Below are 23,071 nucleotides of genomic sequence, written 5' to 3'. Positions count from 1 at the left end.
TAGAAAACGAAAATGATTAAACAACTTTAAACCATTTCGTGATTCTTTATAGATCGGAAATTAAACGTTGATTGTACTAACTGAGCCGGAAAGGAAGTTTTTTGTATTCCCTCGTGGTTTCGCTGTAACTGTCAAGACGTATCGTGATGCTACTGGTCTTAGAGATTTTAATCTCGAGTGAGCTTTATTATATGGTACATTATTTGTTAATTGGATTCTAGTTCAATTTAAAGTGACTGTCCACAGCTGTGTCAATTATCGAGTAGGTACTACGAATTGAATTTTAACTACAGTAGATGTCTGAAGAAAATGTTGACGATTATTGCGTCCAACAGCACCAAAACAACACAACAAATACTCACTTAATATTAATACCTAAATTTATACGATCATGTTAACGAAAGAAATGTCTAAATAATATATATATTATGTATATAATACGTATTATGCAATGTGTAGGATATGGATTACGCAATATAAATAAACCGAACAGAATTTTCTTTTTGCTTGAATGGATCGGGTCACAAAATCTGGATTATAACTGACCTAAAAAAAACAGTGAATTATAATATACATACATAACCCTATTATATAGTGTTTGTACTTGCATGTATTTGGTATATATATACATTATACCTGCAGGCGCGTAGTTATGAATTAGTTTTTTGGAGGATGTTTTCAATTTGAAAAAATATTATTTAACATGTAAGGGACTTTACACTCTTTTTATTATAGTCATCAATCTACATATTATAATAATAGTATCAAAAATAAATTATAGAACCATAGGACAATATATTTTTGGTAAATGTAAACTGCGCCCGAGGTTACCTTTTTCTGTTGTAAACTTAGTTCGAAAATTTTAAGTTATGAAATAGGTTGATTGTAAGCTCTGCAGCCTGAAAACTTCAGATGATAAAAAAGGTCGTACTCATAATATAATATATAATAAGCATGACATAATTATTAATTTGCAAATAATAAATAATTTAAAGAAGTACAAACAGAAACATACATTAAATTTAACATTCTAGATACACCATATTATCAATTCCAGAATACGAAAAAAAAACTTTTAGAAAGAACACCTACAAATTATCAAATAATGAAATATATTGGTTAGTGAATACTTTAAATACATACGCTTTTACTCAAAAAAATAAAATAAAAATAAAAATAGATTTATACGTTATTTATGTTTTACTTAAATATTTTTAAATTTTTTACACACTTTTGTGTCCTCTGATAATGCTAAATGGTTCTCAAAAATATTATAAGAAAATAATATGTACATTTTTATTCAGGTTTCCATGTCAATCATTTAAAATTTAAAAAAAACCCGGGACGAGTTTATACCTAAATAATTTTTGCCTGTGAAAACCCTGAATCAAGTTTACGCCTTAATAATTTTTACCTGAAAAAAACATGGACTGAATTTACAATAGACCATTTGAATATTTTTTTCCTCGGGCCGAGCCTACAATCACTTGAATCACTCCATATTTTTAGATAACTGAATCATTACATAGTAGGTAGTAGGTACCTAACTACTTAATAGCCAAAACGCATCCTGGTCGAGCCACTTTATGTTATATTACACGCTGTACTCGTATATAGAAATATTTTATACAATGGTGTAAATGTTGTGAAGATTTTTGTGTTTAGCGGTTAGGTTAGATTAGTAACCTAACCTGTTGAATAAATTTTAAGCATTTTTTGTTCACTAATTTCTTTCTTACGCGTTTTGTATGCGATTAATAATTCATGTAGGTTCCATATTCCATCTTAAATAAAATATTTTGAATTTTATACCGCGGGCTTAAAATATACTGTTGAATAATGCGGTACATATAATACATTCATTAATATTATTGCGTTGCAGCAATTAGTTTATTATGTACTGGACAATTAAGCGAATTTTAATCCTATAGTTACTACCTATAGTATAATTTAATTAGTTTCATAAGTGTAGGCAGATGCCTAAAAAAAAAGTACCATATTATTTTAACATCAATGTACATGCTTGCCTACATCGTATACGAAAAATTATATTTCAAGGAACTGAAAAAATAAATATTGTTTTGCCATCGGCAGGACTATACTACTGTGTCATCGTAACAGCAAGTGGTCGTAGTCGCGTCCGTTCAACGGCAGTGCACCGGACCCAAACGTTTTCGCTGCACTTTGAGGTGGTTACAGGGTGATGAGGGGATCGGTGAAAGAGTGACATAAAAAGAGGGATGTGAGTGAGAGGGAGACAAATAGTGAGTGAGATGGATTGATGGGGAGAGACGGACATAGATACACAGATAGAGAGAGAGAGACACACACAATGCGGCGTGGTGGCCACAGAACCCGGCCTACCGGCGGCCACCGTGATCTCCCCATCCACCTCTCTTGCACGCAGGTGGTCACGCGCGCGCGCCGGCGACCGTACACCACCCGACACGCCATCACCACCAGCTTGCCGCGACCGTACACCCGCGTTCACGCGCACGCACAGGCGGACACGCACAAAGTGTTGCAACCCTCCGCTATACGACGGCTCGATCGCGCGCGCTCGTCATTCCCGGACCACCTGTTCGATCGAGTCCTCCGACGTCGCCGCCGCCACCGTGTGCAGTCGCAGTCGCCGTCGTGTCGCGCGCGAGTTTCCGAGTGTTATTTTTGCCAGCAGTCTGCAGGTGTAATATCGAAAAATAAAAGTCGTGTCGCGTCGTGTCGGTGTGTGCGTGAGTGCGTCAACTGATACGACGATATATTTATAATTTTCTGTCCGTTCGGTGACGACTGCAGTTCTCTTTCCCTCTTACTGTTTTTTCAATTCCTTCCGCATCATCCCTTATCCACTCCATCCCCCATTTTTCGTCCGCCACGACGCGGATTTCGAAATTTCCCGATTTTTCTATCCAGATTTTATTTTCTGACATGTCCGTCCGCCGTCGCGGTCTTCGCGGTGGTCCGTCCGGCTCGCCGGCGTTGAACCATGAACGTGCGTGAACAAACCGCCAAAACGACGCCTACTGCCACCATGGGGACTGGTTGACATCAGAACGTGGACGACCCTATTCTACAGGTCAGTCGCTGATATATTATCCCATTTGTTTTGGGCTCAGACCTGTATCATAGAAAAAATTTAAAAAAATTTAATTTTATATTTTATAATGATGAATTATTTTGCGCATCAGAGTATTTATGATGGATTTAATGGTACAATTATAATTAACATTATAAAAATAGGTATTCCACCCAATAAATCTCTTTGTCTGTTGAAATATTTTTATCGATTGACACTCGCAGATAATAGTCACAAGAATCGATCAAAAATTTAAACTCAATAAGTTTTCAACCGGAAAAATTTCGCCATTAATTTTAGACTCTATCGGTCTTAAAATTATAATATTGTATAGGTATGTAATTTTGTGTGTATGTTAAAACTTTTTGGTGTGTATTAAAATATTCTAAAATGTTCGAGAGTCTTCTCCTTCGATTGTGATCTAGTTCTGGTCAACGGTTTCCATTAGAATTATAAATAATAGTGAAACATTTTCATAAAATTAGTAAAATGGCTGGAATTTTTAAGTAAACCGTAGTCTCTGACAAGAACTACCTATTTAGTTTTTGTTTGTTGAAACTTATAAATAAATAACTGCAAAGACTTATTTTTCTCCGAATATATCATCAGCATAGTTCTTATACATGACATAATTTTAAAATATTTCCGGTTATTCTGTGCTATATGCATAGATTTAAATTTTTTTAGTGTTTTTTCTGTATAGAATATTTTTGTGCGTTATTATAAATAAAATATAAAGTTTCTCATCAATTATTATTTATTATTTTTACCAAAATTAAAATATATTGAAAATACATAAAAGCAGTTACAATTTTTTATAAGCTTCTAAAGTTCGAATTGTTGAGATATTTAGCAAAACCACAAACTCATTATTTATAATACATAATATTTTTTGTATTTTATGTTATTTATGTTTTTAATTTTTACACAAAAACTGAAAGTTTAATACAATATTACATATATTATATTTTTTTTATTAAATTAAAAAGCAATTTTAGCATCTTTTTTGTGTTGTTAATTTTTTTTGTCTCAATTAATTCATGTGAAACGGTTACAATATTTACTAACCAATAGGAAATATTAATTATGACGTGACTTCTTTTGTAATAATTTATAAGAGTAACTCATTATATCGACAGTTATGCGGCGTGCTTGGGGCAGTTGGTATTAGTTTGTAATCATGAAAGGTTATCGGATAATTTAATTAATTTTTTGTTAAACGTAAGTAGATGATTGCATTTTGTTTCAAAACTTCCAGGAGATTGTTTAATAAATAATTTTTTTTTAAGTCTTACATTATATTTTAGTATTTAATAGCTTAAAATAAATAAAAAGCTAAGCCAAGAAAAAAATGTGATCTTCAAAAATATAAGTAAAGATTATGATTTAATTTTAAATTGAAGAAACCTTGTAAAAATATGACTTTAATAATGAAATAGCCGAATTCTAATAGTTCATAGTTTATGATTGATCTTTCCATACTTACGACATGTAATAATATGTAGTTGTGTAAGTTTGTTATAACTCTGCATTATAAATGTGGTTTTAAGATGAATTGAATAATCGAAATTAATATGATACTTGCTTTTATCATTTTAATCATTTTAATCAAATTTTGAAAAAATAATTCTGTAAAATATTTAAATTGTAGTAAATAATAAAATAATAAACTATCAGTAATTATTATTGTTTATATTGTTAAATATTAATATTTTTTGTATATTAATGAAAAACTAATAAACAGTTAAGTGCTATTGCGTATACTCAAATATTTAAAATATTCAATATAAAAATTGTTTTAAGAAAAATTATTCTATACCTAATTTTACAGAATTCAAATATCATACAAGTTATATATATTGATGAATATTGATTTAAATCAACTAAATATGAAATTATACAAATCATGATCATTTTGATAAACAAAAAAAAGTATAAAATATTAGAATTATTATACCTATCATATTTGGTTATGTTTTAATATCGAATTTTTGATTGAATTCCGAATGAACACTTTACTTTATTATTATATAATAATATACCATAATCCATCAATATTGCTTTATAATAGAATGGGGAAGGTTCGACATCGAATTTATTAAAATAATTGTATATCTAATATGGTCTGGTTTGAATTTTTGCGATCTTGCTAAGAAGTCGTCGACATTTTTTAACAGTTTTTATCGTTGAATTTAAAGTTAATTAAAAAAATACTGTCATGTTTTAAAAACCAGAGCTCTAAGACTAATAAGTATCCGCATAAAAGTTTTTTTTTTTAATAAGAAACTAGATTTACAGAAAAACTTTTTAAAAAAGTGTCCATTTAAAATTATAATATAAGCTTTTTACATTATACTTACTTTGAATTTTTTAATCGCAATATCTATTGCTTCTGATTGCTTTTCCTCAACTACGAAGACGTGCCAACAGTGAATCTATATATTTCTGCTTTTGTTAATTTATATTCAAAGTGGTATTTACATTTATTTGTAATCTTTTTAATCTAAAATGATAATAGATAAAGCTAGTAGGCGTCTTCTTGCAACGTACGATGTTTTCTTTTGATTAAAAGTTCAAAAGCGATACTTTTTGGCTTAAATATTTAAAGAAAATCTACAATTAAAATAATTGTATTAGGTAATATTGTGTACACTGACGTACACGTTAGATTTTAGAATGCGGCTTGGTTATATCGAGTTCCTACTAATCCGTGTTAATAATAAATTAGATAAAATCCAAAATCATTTTTCCATATGCTTTGTTTTAAATTGAATAATTTAATTTACACTAATTCTTCATTTATTTTAAAACTATTTATCATTGAGAAGAAAATGTTTTGATATTTATGATGGATATCTATAATTTTATTAATAATAAAATAAAGTGTTCTGAATTATCAGGAGGTATATATTTTAATGTTCCATCTTTTAACTCTAAGATAAAAGTTATTTTTTTATTATTCGATCACCACTGTTACAACTGCAGTCAATAATAATGTATATTATTAATGAATTTTAATGTTTATTTCTGTATTTTTACTATCATTAAGTATTGTCTATTATTTAAATACCTAGTATATTCACTGTAATATTCACCTTTGGAACATTAAATAAATAATTATTATTATATTACAATATTAAATAATATGCTGTAGTGCTCGTACTTCAATATTTAAAATTAAAAAATAAATAAATTTTGATAGTTTTACAGCATTGTATAAAGAAATGTTTCGGATGTTTATCATAATTTTTTTGATAATTTTGAATGATTATAAAATATTTAATCCATCAAAAACAGATTATGTACATAAATAAAGGTTATTCATATTTAAATGTTCCAGCTATGTAAAGAATTTTGTTTAAGTTTCCGACCGCTTGTTCTTCAGTAAATAGATATAGACAAGAAATAAAGTGTTCCTGGACCATGGTATCCACATAAAAACCCCTTGAGTAGCTTGAAGTGTTTAAGACTTCAAGGTTTACTACCTTGTGTTGTCAGTTGTAAAAATATTTTCTACGGAAAATGTGAACGGTTTTTTCCTCATTTTATGCTTTGCACGCCTACATCAGACAGAATATAAAATACGGTACCACGTAGGTACCCCGACAAAAACCAAATTTTGCATTTCGATTACTTAGGTGATTGACGAGTAAACAAATATCTCAATGATGCGGTTTTATATTTTTGGATATTACCTATATGATAACATGATAAACCTATTGCAAAAATAAAATGTGATACTCAAAATATAATTTACTTGTACTTTATAAGTGTATAATAACTATATATCAATTGTGATGAGTATATTTTATTATATCATTATTCATTATCTACAATATGTAGTACTTATATAATATTTTCTAAGATATATTCAGTTCATAATGAATAATGTAATTATTAATTACGCCTCGTAATCCTTTAAGAGATAAATAAAAAGAATGAGATTATGAAACTACTGAAATCAAAATGGAAATTTATTCTTTGGTATTAATGACCTGAAAAAATATTATTTCATAAATTAAAAGTTAGCATTAATGATATATTATTTTTTTTAAACTATGAATTATGAGCCAGTTTATCATGTTAATGACGAACAAGAAAAGTCCACAAGCTTTTAGAGCCGAAAAATATGCATATTGCATGAATAGATATTTTTTAAATTATTAATCACCGGATCTTCATTATCTGGGCAGGGCTCGATATTCATAACATTAAAAAATATCATTAAAAACGCAATACTATTGTATGCTTTTAAAAATATTGAGATAATCATTCAAGTAACATACCTACTTTAAAAATGTTAAAATATGGAAAAGACAATGAATTTAAAAAACCGATTAAAAATAATTTTTCTAACATTCTAATGTGAATGTTTCAAAGATTTTGATAAATCAAACATCAAATTAGTGCCATTTCATCCAAATATTTTTAATTTATTACAAATTGTATAGGTTTTTTTTTATTTTTCGAAAAAAATAATCGTTTGATTACTTAGCTGTGGATAGAGGAAATTTATTTTATTTTATTTATTTTTGTCATGCATGTTTTATAATAACCTTTATGACGGTATAGTATAATAATAGTGATCAATGGAATAATAACCGTTATTTAAGGGTAGGTACCTACTTATAAAATCATAGACTAAGGCAATTATAACAGACGGATAATTCAAAACTCCTTTCTCTTGTTCAATTAAAATCAAACAGCCTTGCCAAAACGGTTTAATTTCTGTTGATATTATATGCAAACCGTTGAAAGTTATTTAGCAATAACAATGATGATGATAGTAACAATAATAATAATAGCAACAATACGTGATTTAATCAAACGTTAATACCCAAGCTGTAGGTTTAATATAATATGAAATTATAATAAGTTTTTAAATAAATAAAGGAGGAAACAGATTATAAAAGAAAATGATTTCAAGATGAGTTAACATTTTAACGACACGACATTGTAATTGGAGTTTTAATTTTAATGCGAGAAACATGATGGCTATTAGAAATATATTTTAACATATGTCTAAAACATAGCCATAACTAGGTCGGACTTTAGGGTGATTTTTAATCGGCTATTTAGTGCAGCAAATATACTTTTATATCATTCGAAAAAATATATATTGCTAATTACACATCGGCCGATGTTAATGTCGCAGTTACATCGGAAGAAGTATATGCTCTAAATTACTATTTTTTTTTTTTTTTTTTTTTTTTTGGGAAGAAATGAAGATTATTTTGACGAATTCTGAGAACGTAAGCTATTTAATATGTTTACGCCATGATCTAATCTGTGCTTAGGGAGGGGATAAACAGTTTTTAAGTACGCTTAGTCCCCCTACCATACCTTATTGTCTCTATTCGACTATGTTTCCGACAAAAGTATAATGTTTTATGTTTATATTTTAATGTGTACTTACCTCCATTTGTTTATCTAAACGAGATATTTAACTTGGAAATTTATCGTGGAGATTAAATGCGTTCTTCAATGTCAACAATCCAGAACTTCAGTCGCCGTCTGCATAATAAGTAATAACTAATAATAATATAAGACTACAACTGCACAGTGAACAACTTAATTTCATAATTTATTGTATAATGAGAAAATTTCGTGAAATAAACAGGTATCTACCTCTCTATATTATTTTATAATATTATAATATTTTATCATACATAAACTATCGCTTGTCAGTTAAGAAGACGCAATACATTTTTGTTAACTAACTCATTTTACGAAAAACAAACACATTAAGATTAACCGTAGTATACCTATGCTGTGTGTTTTAATTTAAATCTTTACATCTAGGTACGTAAAAACAATTGCCTAGGAATAATAACGAAAACGTGTCAAAAACACAGGGCTGAACAGCTTATAAAACACAACCCGCCGTATACGACGCGTAATTTATACAACACGATGTAATTCCGTTTACGACAAGTGACACAATCAGTAAAACGAAAACAAAAACGAATGTACAGACGTGTATATAATATAGTGATACGGACAAGCCGGGATAAAGGCTTTATGGGTAAGCCAAACGTCGAATACTCTTCTGTGGTAGGCCGGATCGTAAATATAGTTTCCGAAAAAAAAAAAATAATAATAATAATAAAACAGAGTTATGATAAATATTGATAGAAACACAGAATACTGAATTATCCCTGCGCTTGTATTACGCGATCCAAAAAAAATAAATATTTTTTTGGAAATATTTGGGCTATAAAAAATGAATAGGTACTTCGAACTCGTAAGAAAATAAAAAAAAGCTAATAAATATTTTCGAACAAGAATACTACGATGGTATAACATAATTTTATACGTTTTACGTTTTTAGACAATTGGTCCCCCCAAGCGCACTTTTCCGTGTGGCAGGCATTAATAACGATACGATAATAAAACATAATATTATTATTGAACACTATTGTAATATCATATTCTACGTACAGATTCTTAGCGATTTACGATAGTTGGTGTTGATAATATTATGTTGTATGAAATGTTTATATTTTTAAAAGGTGATTATTCTTTTAAAGTTATTTTTTTTTGTCATTGTGTTATTTTACTGTTTTAAGTTTTTTTTAACTTTTCTGACGGTGAACCTTTTTAATTTCATATTCCAGATATTTTTTTTTTTTAGAATCTGAAACGGATTTGTTTACTTTTAAAAGATATAGTATATTATGTGAAATAAATAATCGGTAAAAGTGTCAAATATCCAAAACTATCGAAAAGTTGTGCAATACGTTTTTCTCTTACACGGGTTTCTCTTGTGCTAGTGTTAGAACAGCAGTTTTTCGGTACAGTTTTTTTTTTTTTTGTAGTTACTTGTAACAGTGGTAGAAAATTCCAAAGATGACATTTTTAAAGTACCATCTGTATAGAATTTCCAATCTATAAAATGACTATATGAAACTTTTGGAACATTTATTCTACACGGAAAAAGTAAAAACGGACGTATTAAAAAATTCTTCATTTTCAGGCATAATTTTTTTGACGCTAGACAATATAGCTTTCAGCAATTCTGCAGCAGTATAATGATAGGTGATATTAGGTGGGGGCTTTCCAAATATTTGTCTAGCGACCCCCCCCCCCCCAGGATATTTATCCTAATTCCACATAATAGGTACAAATATAAATTAAAAAGTAAGCCTGTTAACTTATAAAATTCTACCCCCCCCCCCAAAAAAAAAAAAAATCGACCCTAGTTGCGCCCATGGGTAATAAGACGTGGGTATTTAAAATTCACTTGAATATAATTCTTAGAGTACCTGATAAATTACGAACGCAGACAACGATTTATAATGATTTATATTATAAAACAAAGTATACAATTTATTTAAATAGTTTTCAACGTTAAATAAAAAGAATCACAACAACTTTATTGTAAAAGTCAAATGTAACGAAAAATTATGACTATCCTAGGCGTTCTGCTAAGGCGCTTTATACGAAAAGTTAATGTAAACGCTTTACACTTTATAGTATCCTCACCGTCTGTTTAAGTGTTTAAGACGTAAAAAAAAAACGGAGGAAAGACCATCCGGTTCGCTCGTTTAGGAATTTAATTCCAATTTATTACTCTTCTTTAAACAATCGTATTCACTGTCACCTTATACCTATATACGTATAAACATATTATGTAGCCGAGGGAAATATTTTCTTTTTTCTATCATTAGTATAGTTAACGATTAATTATGGCAATTAAACGCTTGTAGATAAAAACGCCTCCGTTGAAAACGAGCTGGGATTAAAAATTTAACTTTTTACATATAATTATCGCGATGAAGATGATTTTTCTCCCAAACAGCTTACGAAACCGCTAAGTGGAGTTAAAGATTCATGTACTGGAATTAAAAAAAACGTTTAACGCGTTAGAATTCCCTCGACTAGGAGGTGCACTTTCAACTTCCTCAAAAAATATTTAAGTAGTTAGTAAGTATGGGTGTACGTGGTGGATCCTATAGTTAGTAGATGTTAAATAATATCTTATGTATATAATATTATATTGCAAATGTACATTGTATTGTATGATCAACTTCATAACTAAGTAAATACAGACGTGTTTGAAGGTGGCTCCTGGTGAATGTCTATAGGTTAAACAAATTAAATGATTAGTGCAATGACCAATTTTATTGCTCGACGAAGGCACAATTTATTGTTACATGACCCACACGAATGTAATTTTAAAATACAATGCATGGGTTTGTGTAATGGCATTATACAAGACAATTAATTAAACATTATAAATAATAAATATATAGGTACCTATTATAAAACTCATAAAAACAACACAATTTATGTATATTAATTCTATGTCATTAAGAGTAAGAGAATGTTCGTTACAAAAAAAAAAATTACTATCTTGGGTAAATTAATTATAGACAGTATTAATGGAAATTTTCGGGCGAGTTTCACTCTTTGGCGTTTTATGTTACACTTAGTGTGAGTACCTATCACAACGTGTGTGTGTGTGTGTTGCGACTATACAGTTATTCTCGTAATGGTCGTATAGTGGCGTAACGCGTTAAAGTTAAAAGTAAAAACGAACAATTTCCATGCGTCCACCCCATCGGGCGTTCAATCTCAAACCTCTCTCTCACACACACGCACACACTCATTCAATATATTTAAAACATTTTTAAAAGTAAATGTATGCCAACTCGGTGAGGCCGTTTACACACATCACGGGGAACCGTTATTTAATGCTAACACACACACACTCCCCTCCCCCTCATCAACCACCCACACACAAAGATACACAATATATGAATTTTAAAAGTCTAAACGATGGTATCTAACGCAAAAACAGAAACATTTCTATTTCATTTATATTTGTCTCTGTAGAGCGTTGCTTACATCATACACACACACACACCCTCTCCGGCTCTTCCGTGTCATCTGTCGCGCGCAACGTTAGGCATATTGGATACTTAGTTCCACACGTGTACATGCGTATCGTCGTAATCGTATATATATAGGGACACGGCAAGAGGTTTAACGTGGACGCGAAATTCAACCCTCTGACGAACCCGCGCGAGTACGTCGAATAACGAGGAAACGGAAGCGGAAACGCGATAAATATCGACGGAAGCAGCGAAACTTCAACGGCAAACGCACGTCGCAAAGCACCGTCATAATGGTAAATATTGTTGAACGTTAGTGTCACGATTTTACTAAAATCATACAATATACAATTATGGCGCACACAAATTCCGCGAGATCGGATGTGTAATCCATGCACCTATGTATTATTATTTTTTTTTTATAGTTCCGACATTTGGCGTTTGGTTTTTGTTAAGAAAAAAAAAAACATTTTTATCGTTTCGATAATACCAATAATGATATTATTTCATATTATATTAAATGAATCCATCGCGTCGAATTCGATCTCGCGTCTTGCAAAATGCCCATACCGGTGTCCTCGGGCCAAGTCGAAGACCGAACCGACAAAATAATAATAATAATAATAATATTACAATATAGTCTCCGCTGTCTCAGATAGTAAAGACCGCCAAAAATAAACCATGACCGTGGTAAAACTACTACAGCACAAATTCTTATACCACACAGATATATAATATCATGTACACTGCACCGCGCACCCGCATACGAGGTATAATAATTTAATGTATAATTTACATACTTTTTTCTCCTTCCCTGTCCTTAAATTATATTATAATATGTACAGTTAACACACAACTTGATTTATATATGTATTTTTTTCTCTCCTTTTCCCGTATTAAAATGTAATTTTGGAATTTATTACGTATGAAACAAAATAAACAATACATATGCATGTGGGATATTTCTTTGTCATGTGTGTCAATCGAGACTTAACGATGCACAACATGATTATTGTTATGGTTTATTATACGTGGTACTTTCGCCACCAACAACAATCAAATATTTATATGAAATTCCCGTGTTTTTGTTTGAAAGTCTTCGGAGCTCGAGATTATCGGGGATCGATAATTCACATGATAAGGTTAATATGTATGAGTATGGGTATGGGTGGGTGAAATTCGTCCTGTTTAGTGTTTATTCGCCCGCCCGGTAATACCTAACCTATATATCTATTACAATAACAGTATAGCGCGAGCGATGGAATGCGAAAATATTTTAATACCTACTCAAGCGTCGGCGGTGGCGGCGTATTACTGTATTAGTGTTGGTAATGAGCTCAGTGTCCCAAATATAATACGGTATTGTTATGTTGTGTGTTCATTATTATAATGTTCCATACGAGTCGAAGTGTTCCGCAGACAACATCATTGGGTAGGTACCTATATGTACTCGTGTAGGTTTCGAATGTTTTTCAATGTGTTATTGTTTTGACGTATAGCAAAGTCGCTCTAGTCTGTCGTTTCGAACGAAAAACTAGCACCTAATTATTATCAATGCAGAATAATTATAGTATCAACTTCAAATGTTATATTGTCCCATCATAGACTTTGAAAGCTTTTCAAAACTACTATCAACCGACGACTGACTATATTTTCCAACTTGTTGATCTACAGGGGTATTCATATATAAACATATATATCATTGTTGAGAAAAAACACTTTACGTTAGAATACCATGATTGAAACATGTTATTCCTATAGACATTATTGCACTTCGAGGCGTATAAGAAATAATGACAGTTGTCTATTATAATAATATTGTGCGACCGATCGAATGCGAAAATATTTTAACACTCACGCGGTGGCGTATTGTGGTCGGAAAGGAGATCAGTGACTCGAATATAATATAATAATAATATTGTGTTGTGTGTAAGTTATTGTAAAGTTTCATTTTAGTTGAGATGCTTAGCAAACAATTTAATTTGAAATTAGATAGACATATATACCTAATTATGTATGTTTCGAACGTTTTTCAGTGTATGACTATTTCAACATGTTGATCCGAATATCGTACCCGTACTGTATCATACATATATGTATGTTATATTTGTATTTAATAGCAGTCGTTTCGTATCACGAAATAAATCAAGAATATAACAAAATCATATTGAAATGTTTTATAGGAATATCTAAAAGCATACTGAGGTTAGTGAAGTACTGAGAGTGCACATTAAAAATGTATCGAGAACGTAAATTTAATGCATGTAAGTACTAAAAATAAAGAACAGTGAAATTGAGCATCGATAGTTCAGTTCATGCAATCAACATCCATTAGTTGTGAACTAAATTGAAATATCAAATAAGTACTTAAGCCTTTCTTTCAATCAATAAATAATCAAACAGTACAATATTAAACTAAGTCATATTTTCAATGTTTATTGATTACTTATATTATTATACGATTTTAAATGATGATATTATGTTCTATCTTCTTATTTGATTGTAATTTTTTAATTATGTTTTATAAATGCTTCTACGAAAACGTAATTTAATTCTACGAAAAGCGTAGATCAAAATAATACAAATCGTCGCACAAAACGTTCATTTTTTTTTTATTATTAAGAATAAGCCCTCGGCGACATCGGCCATTGGGAACAATGAAATTACATTATTTACATCTATAATTTACAGAATTTACATTTGAATAAGTGTACATTTTTTTTTTTTTTTTTAATTTTTTTTTGAAGTTCTGCCAATGAAATGAAGTTGAAGGCTACTGCGAGTGAAGAGTTGTTGTGGCCAAGTGATTTTGCCAGGTGTTCAGGAAGATTTGATTCCAATCTTGAGTCGGTATAAGATAAAACGTTCTTAATAATTATGCAAAATTAAAATAATGTTGTTCAATGAAAAATCAGTATATGTACAACATTCTGAAAAATCTTTATGAAATCATTCGTATTGGACTCATATTTCTTAGTTGCCTTAAGAAATGGAAAAGGTTGGACATTTTTTTTCTAGGTGCTTCACAAAGTACCCTAAATCATATCATAATCGAAAATATTTTAGTACCTACTAGAAGCCACCCAATGAGCAGGTAATAATAAATAAAAGAATGAGTGTTTCCTTAACGATTCAAACATTTTATAATACATTTATATTTATATAATTTAAGTAGGTATTATAATAATAATAATACATTATAATATTATGTTTAATATTTATTTTTTAAATTTAAATTTTATTACAAAATGTTTATTTTTACCGATGAGTTTTATTCAGTTTCTTATTTTTTATATTATGTATGATTTATATATTATAATATATTATTTCTAGACACTTAAGACTGATATTTTTTAATAATTGTAAGTACAAAGTATACATAGTTTTTAATATCTATAAGGTGGTGTTGGACTTTTTAATTTCAGCCTGAAGGGAGGCACTAGTAAAACCTATCGTATTGGATGTTATATCATTAATTATGTATTTCTTGCAAACAATTTAAATGTAAAACGTTCTGTTATTATGTTGAATCTCAAGTGAGATCTAAAATCCTTACATTTGTCAAACTCGTGGGAAAAATAAACTTTTTTTTATTTGAAAAAATGAATAAATAGTCTGTCACGATATTAAACAAATAAACAACGAATGTGATGAAGAATAAATAAAATCTATGTAGTATGAGCATTAAATAAACATATTTTTAATATTTTAATTTAATATTTTAATAAAGTTGTACGACTACCTAACTCTTTGTATTATTTTAAAACTATATTATATAAACTTCTACACTCTAGGTACAACAACGATAAATGAACTAACGAAGTTCGATGAAAACTATAAGTTTAATCGTAGCGTACGTCGTAAGTGCCATCTTGAACAAACTCTCACAAATTGAACATTTTGAATGATAATATCATATAAAGGATAATTTAAATATTATATTTTTAGTTGGAATAGAAAGAGTTTTTAAATGTTTTTATAGTTAATTACTATCGTACGTAATGAATCTAAAAGTTTTTTTTCCGGTGAACTTTTTAATTTTATTGTTTAGGACTTCCGCAGGTCATAAAATTCTATTTATGCGATTTTAGTAATATACTATTTTATTTCGATTAGGTTTTTAATAAAATAAAATAAAATAATAATTAAAATAAATACGTAGATGTTAATTTTTTTAATATTTTACAAAATTTTTAAGTTGTGAGTACAAAACATACATTTTTTATTTAAACGACGAATCGTGCAGTTAATATTAATTTTGATTTATTATATTATATGTCTGAAATAATAATAATAATATAAATACTTTTTTCGATGCACAGTTATTACATTAAGCGAAATGCTTTTCTCAGTTAAAAGTTATAATTTTATTCAAATGAGTTGCTCATACAATCGTTGGCACGCGTGCGTGAGGATATAAAAAACCTTTTTGCCTATAGGCGGTAAGGGTAGATATAGTACCGGCTTTTACTGAAAATAGGAACATAAAAAAACTTACACCAGCAGTCGACTTTTTGTTTCAACTCTGATTCAGTAATTTCATAGAGCAGGTATCCATTATTATAGCTGAGCGAAAAAAAATCCATCATCGTAACACCAGTTACCATTGATTTTTTTTATCAACTTGAGTTTCCAACGTAGGTATAGATTAATCTTCTATAACTTTATGCGCTGTTTGACTTATTTCCGTTCGATGAAAAAATTGTAAAACTCATAACACTATGGTTAGGTTATGACACTTTAAAATTATAATTGGTCAAAATACGGCCTTTGTTTGATGATATTGTTAAACATATATGTATATTATATATTACATGTCTATTGTAATTGTTTAAACTAATGGTTCTTACCAAGTTTCTTAAACAAAAAAAAAATTTTAAATTATGTGTTTGAAGATCTTTTGTCAAATTTGAAAATTCCTAGACCATTAGGAAATAGCGTGATTTATTTCTTACAAGTATATGCACGAGTTGAACAATTAGTGCATTAAACAAGAATAATTAATCGAATTGCATCAATTAAGTAATGAAATTAGTTTATAAAAGGTTTGTTCATATCCCATTCACGTGCCTATCAAATCATTATTGCCTATATTGTCGTACACCTACGACTGTATGGCCTCATGCCCAAATTACTATTGGGTCATATTCTATATTTTATACGTTAAAGGTTCGCGGCAAAACACCGTCATTGACATACGGCATTGATATTTTGTATAAAAATACTTCATTTAAAAAAAAAAATTCAAAATGTTTGTAAAATTAATTTTTAACTTCGAAAGGGTTCGTGGACCACAATATTTTTAAGACTACAAGTCTTTTATGTATATAAATAAATAGTGCTCCCTCAAAAAAATTATCACAATAATCCGACCAGGTGGTCATATAATTAAATTATTCGATGCGGTGTGTTTAATAAATAAGTAGGCACCAAATAAAACAAATAAATTATCATAATATATGTTACGTTAATCAAATAATATGTTCGTGAGGGTATAAGACACTCTGTCACGTACACTATTAAGCAGTGCGTATATGACAGACAAATATTGAATTTTAGGTACTCGGATACGATTACCTGAGTTCTAAACTAGTTTATAATATAAATACTTATTTCCAAAACCCGAGTTGCACAATATAATTGCGTTAAATAATAGAAATTAATCGAACCGCAACAATTAAAGCAATTAGTTGATACATTTTTCAATATTATATAGAACATATAGAATGTATATAGAAAGTAATCTTTAGTAACTAGTAGATGAAAATACGAAATATTGAAACAAATGAAATTTAGTTTCTTAGTGGTTTTTTCAAAATGTGGATTTTCGTTTGATTAAAAAGTCGATTAAATTTTCTTTGGAAGTTATGATCAAGAAACTTTAAAATCTTGTTTTCAAGCTTATATATGTATAGTACCAAAAAATAATATTTAAAAATTTTTTTTTATTAGGCAAACGTGAGTTTTTCATCTTAAACATTATGATGGAATCATAGTTTACCAGTCATGGGTACTTTTTATTTTATTGATGATAAAAACATAAAGTAGTTATAAAAGTAAATAAATAATAAAAATAATTTTAATTAAAACTTCAGAACTAAGCCGACTGACAAATTCTGTTTTCACATCATCGCTGAGCAAGATTGACGAAGATTCTTAATGACAAAGCCATATACTGTAATAGAACAAAATACAGAAAAATATAATTCCACGGGTAGCTTTATTACATACCTATTGTTATATCATTTTTTTACATGATATCGCAATGTTTTGAAACACCTTAATGTTTTGATAACATTTTTGTTCTCTGGTCAAAAACCTTGAGAATTCAATAAAAGTCCCGTTTGGCGACAAATGTGCAGCATTAAAATTGCCAACGATTCGTACGGTGGGCAATAGTGGCGAAAGATTACATACACACGCAGTGCAATATATCTAATAATATGGTTTATAGTCAACGGCATACGACGGCGACGACCTCGATGCACGTCCCAAACAATAAGCGAGCAAAAGAAATACGCTAGTCCTCGAGGGTCGACCGGTGAAATATTGCGTAAATGTTGTGGGTTCCGTCCGGAATCCAGAACGAAAACGTCCACGAAGAATTTATCATATCGAAGAGCACACTTTCGATGTACGATGAAACGATATCATTACTACGTTGGAACTTATCATCGCAATGATGCTTTTTGATTTCGCGTAGGTACCTATGAATTCGATTGTACGATAGTATTATTATTATTATTATGAAAGGATGAAAATGAAAATGAAAAAAATCAATAAAACAATAATAATATTATGTATATTTTTCTTAAATTTCAAAAGATGTCTACTTTAGGTTCTGAGCGAGCGATAAATGTATTTTTATTGAAATCAAAAAACAGACTTGCTCCATAATAATATTGCAAGCCTCATATTATCAAAATAAATAATAGGCATAATTAGATATATGATTTTATAATTTAAAACATACCCAAAAGTGCCCTAAAAAATTAACTTAAAAAAATACCGAAACTCTATTTAAATTAAACATAAGAATAATAATAGTTATTAAAATTATTATTATTAAATCCGGGTTTTGAGATAAGATAAAATTATATAGTTATGATAATAAAATATAATGCGTTGATATGTACAAAAATAACGTAATATGTTCATGAAAATTAACTTTAAAAAAAAAAATACATACCTACTCTAAATCGTTGTATAGCATGAATAGAAATAAAAATGTAAAAGACATCAAACTCCTATCTCTGGCAATCAGGCAATTAACTAAGATTACCTACTAAATGTCAACATCAATATATTGTAAAAATTGGTTTTGACTCATAATAATGTAGGTATTATTGGATACATAATATTGTAACACGTCAAAATAATATTTTTCACGATAAAGAATCAGACAATGCAAAAACATCGATCAATAAACGGCGACTATTCCATGTACTTTAATATGATATGTTTTATCAACGAATGGATCATTTTCACAAAAAGTTAAAATATATTTTTTCAACGAACAATTAATTGAAAAACATACCCGTAATGGTGGTTTGGACGTTGAATTAATGATGGTTTCATTTTTGTAAATAATCACAATGTTTTTGTAAAAATGTGAATACATAGATAGGTGTGAATAGATAGATAGGTACGTGCTATCATAATAATACTGAGTGTATTTTGTTTTGTATTATTTTTTTTCTGATTGTTTTTCGCGATACGAGTGTAATATTTTTCCGATAATAATTATTTAATTTATTCTGAACAAAAGATTATTTTATATGCCTACTCTCGTATCATTAATTAAAATAGTCTATAGTGAAAAATATTCAATTTTTCGTTCAGTGTACTACCTGGAAAATGACATTTTCTTTGATTTTATAACTATTCGATTATTAATATTGTAGTACAATGTCAAATATTGTTTTTGAACAACAGGATAAATACAGTCACCAATTGTATTAATTTTTGTATTTTTTGGCTATGATTGACGCCGCATAAAAAAAATTAACATATTCAATAAAACAAATCTGAATACAAAGACTAGAGATGTATTTTAAAACATAATAATTAAAAATCACAGAAAACAATGCTTATAGGGCTTACTTTTTGTCATGAGTTATTTCAACTTTGACTCTAGCTGTTGTCAATATTATGACGTTTGTAGGTACCTAAATCATATGCCACCAAAACTTTTTTATTTATTTTCCAATTACTTCATTGGGTACGACCTACTTACAAAACACGAATACATTATATTTTATTTCTTATACAATAGTTAGTAAAACTTGATCCAATGTTATTTATTTATTTCAAAAACCTATGAAAATTAATGAATAAAATTTTTAAAAATATTCCAGGATAATGTGAATAGACGGTATACATCGTTATACTATACGAACATTATAAACAACTAAGTACTCAAATTTTTTTACATTTTTAATTCATAGAAATTTATATGTCACGTGTTAAAATTAAAAAAACCATATTCTAAAAATGACATCACATTTTATCTGGTATAAGAATAAGTATAAGTAGGTACTTATATAAATGTCAAAATATTTTTGTTATTAATTTTTATAAAATTAAACTATATTTATTTAAATTTTTTTTAAATACTTAACGTAATATCATTATTATAATATTATGTTTTTAAAATCTTTTTTAGTTCTTTAAACTTGAGAATTCCGCTCGTGAGTTATTATATTTTGCGAATTAAATGCATAGCTCCTGCTAAAGCCGACGAACACGCTATAAAATGTGAAGAAAAATATTCGAATTTCACTCATAATGAAAACACGGTGTGGTAAAAATCACGAAGGAATTCCGATTGTATTCCAATGATGTAAACGTCGTGTTTGAAATGTACAGCTGGTCGTGCAGTTATCGATTTCGAAGTTGAACACATTAGCTTCGTGATTAAATTCGAAATTCAACAGCTATATTATATTGTGTTTCATCGCGTACCTATCATATTATATACCACATTATTTAACAAAATATTTGCCAAACACCTCTAAATATCATCGTCGACAAAAATGATTGATTTTAAACTTAACGTAAATTATTTGAAACGAATATTATATTTTATCATTCCTTCCTCGCAGTGTATAATATTAATATATCGACGCTACAAAATAAAACCTTCACCCGCTACAACTGACATATCACATTGAAGTGTTGACATTTTCACTGAAGCAGTGTTCTTTGTATAAACTTATCATTACAATAGTATTAAAGTTCCTTATTTGTTCAGTTTTTAGGAAATAGTTTATCAGAGTAAAGTGCACCGCGGAAAACGCCGAATCATTATGTATTATTCTAATATTCGGAAATGTAGGTATGTACTATAGGAATGTGTCAAAGGGATGACGCACGGTGTAGTACATTAAATGTTCTCAAAAACGGCATATGTCCTATTTGGTAGCAGTAAATGAAACACATCGACAGCACTTCAGTCATCATTTGACAGTTGTACTCCACTCGTTATTTTGACTGAAGAGTATGAAAAAGAAAAAAAGTTCGTTTACCATCTAGCTATAGTACCTATACCTTATAATAATATACGTTCGTTCAGTTTTTGATGGTAGTAGGTAGGTAGGTAGGTAACGCAAAAACTTATACTCGTCGTATTCCCAAGTGCCCTTATATGGCTTATACGTACCATATATTCTAAGTACCAATAAATTCAATTTCATTTATGACACTAAAAATATAAAATTGTATTTTAAATTTATGGCATCGCCTTTTAAAGAATTCGCATAGCGCAATAAACTCGCGTTAATTCATAATAGATTGATTTTGCGTAGTTTAAATATTTTAAATATAATAATAATATTAAATAATTTAACCTTGTTATGACCAATATGTGTTTGGGTGTGTTTTAGTAGATGTAACAAGTTTTTAAGTCATCAAAATGATCAAACGAAAATTCGAATCCGGCAATGTTTGTGTATTAAAAGCATATTTTGAAGCGATTCTAACGTTGCACGAGATTACCATTTGTATTAAAAAGAAAACGAGTTCGGTAAAACGAATATAAAATAAGATTTCACGATGAGGCCGCCGATGATAGTTGTTAGGCGTTTAAACACACGAACTATTAAACTCGAAACAAAAAATAAAAAATAAAAATAAGTGAGGTACGTTTACACCCTTGGTGAGGAAAATATAAAAATATTGATCACCAGTCATATTTTAAAATAATGTGAGATTTTTATTACGCCCAATCTCATGCGTTGCCGAAAAAAGACGGTTTATGGTTCCGTATACATCAAACTGTTATTTATATATTCATACGGATTTTATGGATGATGTTGTTGGAATTTTCAGCAACGGTATAATATACGATTCGGTATTAAAGTTTAACATTCAAAGATAAGTGTATAAATATTTAAATAAATGCGAAAGGAATATCGTGGTTTTATTCGACAATTCGACATATTTACTTAGATCGTGCTCAATAGTAAATATATAGATTCTAGGTCAATCGTATTATCATATCTTTTTTCCAAGTTTGGTAAATATTTATTAATAATTTGATATATATATATATATATATATATATAGTATATATATATATATAGTATATATAAAACCGTATATATATATATATATATATATAAATCCAATAATAGGTTTATAACAAGGTTTGTTAGTCCTATCATTATAAGGGTCATGGAAACTGTAGATATGTAATTTGTTATGGGACATAGCAAAGAATAATAAAAAAAAAAATAATCTATTCAATTGATCATATCGGGGCTTTTCTTTCAACAAAAATATGGTACGTTGGTTGGTCATAACGACAGTCCATTGAATTTAATTTTTCTTTATCCTGTAAAATTTTTATTTTTGATAAAAGGGGCTTATTTTTTTCTAAATCTTAAGAGGATTAAATAATCTTAGAAAATAATGTTTGGTTTTTTAAAAAAAAATATTCAATTATGAACGTACTAAAAAAAATACTCAAATTTTCAATGGTAAGCATGTCTAAAACAATTAATTTAATTTAATTTAGTATAATTTAAAAATTTAGGTACTTACTAAATTTATTTAATTTTAGTACCTACCTACAGAATATTAGGAAAATTAACAAATCAATTTAAATCATCGATTAATTATTAGTTTATCGATGTAGATTTGTTTTGATTTTGATTTT

At 28.9% G+C, this 23,071-nt stretch overlaps 1 protein-coding gene across 13 annotated transcripts in view; it reads left to right on the top strand.

Annotated features, from left to right (window-relative positions):
- Positions 1-2,617: 2,617 nt before the first annotated feature.
- cac (calcium voltage-gated channel subunit cacophony) overlaps positions 2,618-23,071 on the top strand; it is a 277,952-nt gene continuing 257,498 nt past the window's right edge. For 9 of the 13 annotated variants that reach the window (XM_089223713.1, XM_089223700.1, XM_089223699.1 and 6 more), the window contains exon 1: positions 2,619-3,076. The gene's annotated coding sequence lies outside the window, so the exon portion shown is untranslated. Of the gene's footprint in view, positions 3,077-23,071 lie in introns of all 13 variants that reach the window. The other 4 variants (XM_089223696.1, XM_089223711.1, XM_089223701.1 and 1 more) reach the window with 1 other exon arrangement.

The sequence above is a fragment of the Diuraphis noxia genome, unplaced genomic scaffold (assembly GCF_037042655.1).
Source record: "Diuraphis noxia isolate RWA-SAM2 unplaced genomic scaffold, SU_Dnox_SAM2 contig0003, whole genome shotgun sequence".
Taxonomy (NCBI): domain Eukaryota; kingdom Metazoa; phylum Arthropoda; class Insecta; order Hemiptera; family Aphididae; genus Diuraphis; species Diuraphis noxia.
This window is presented reverse-complemented; position numbering and strand designations above follow the sequence as displayed.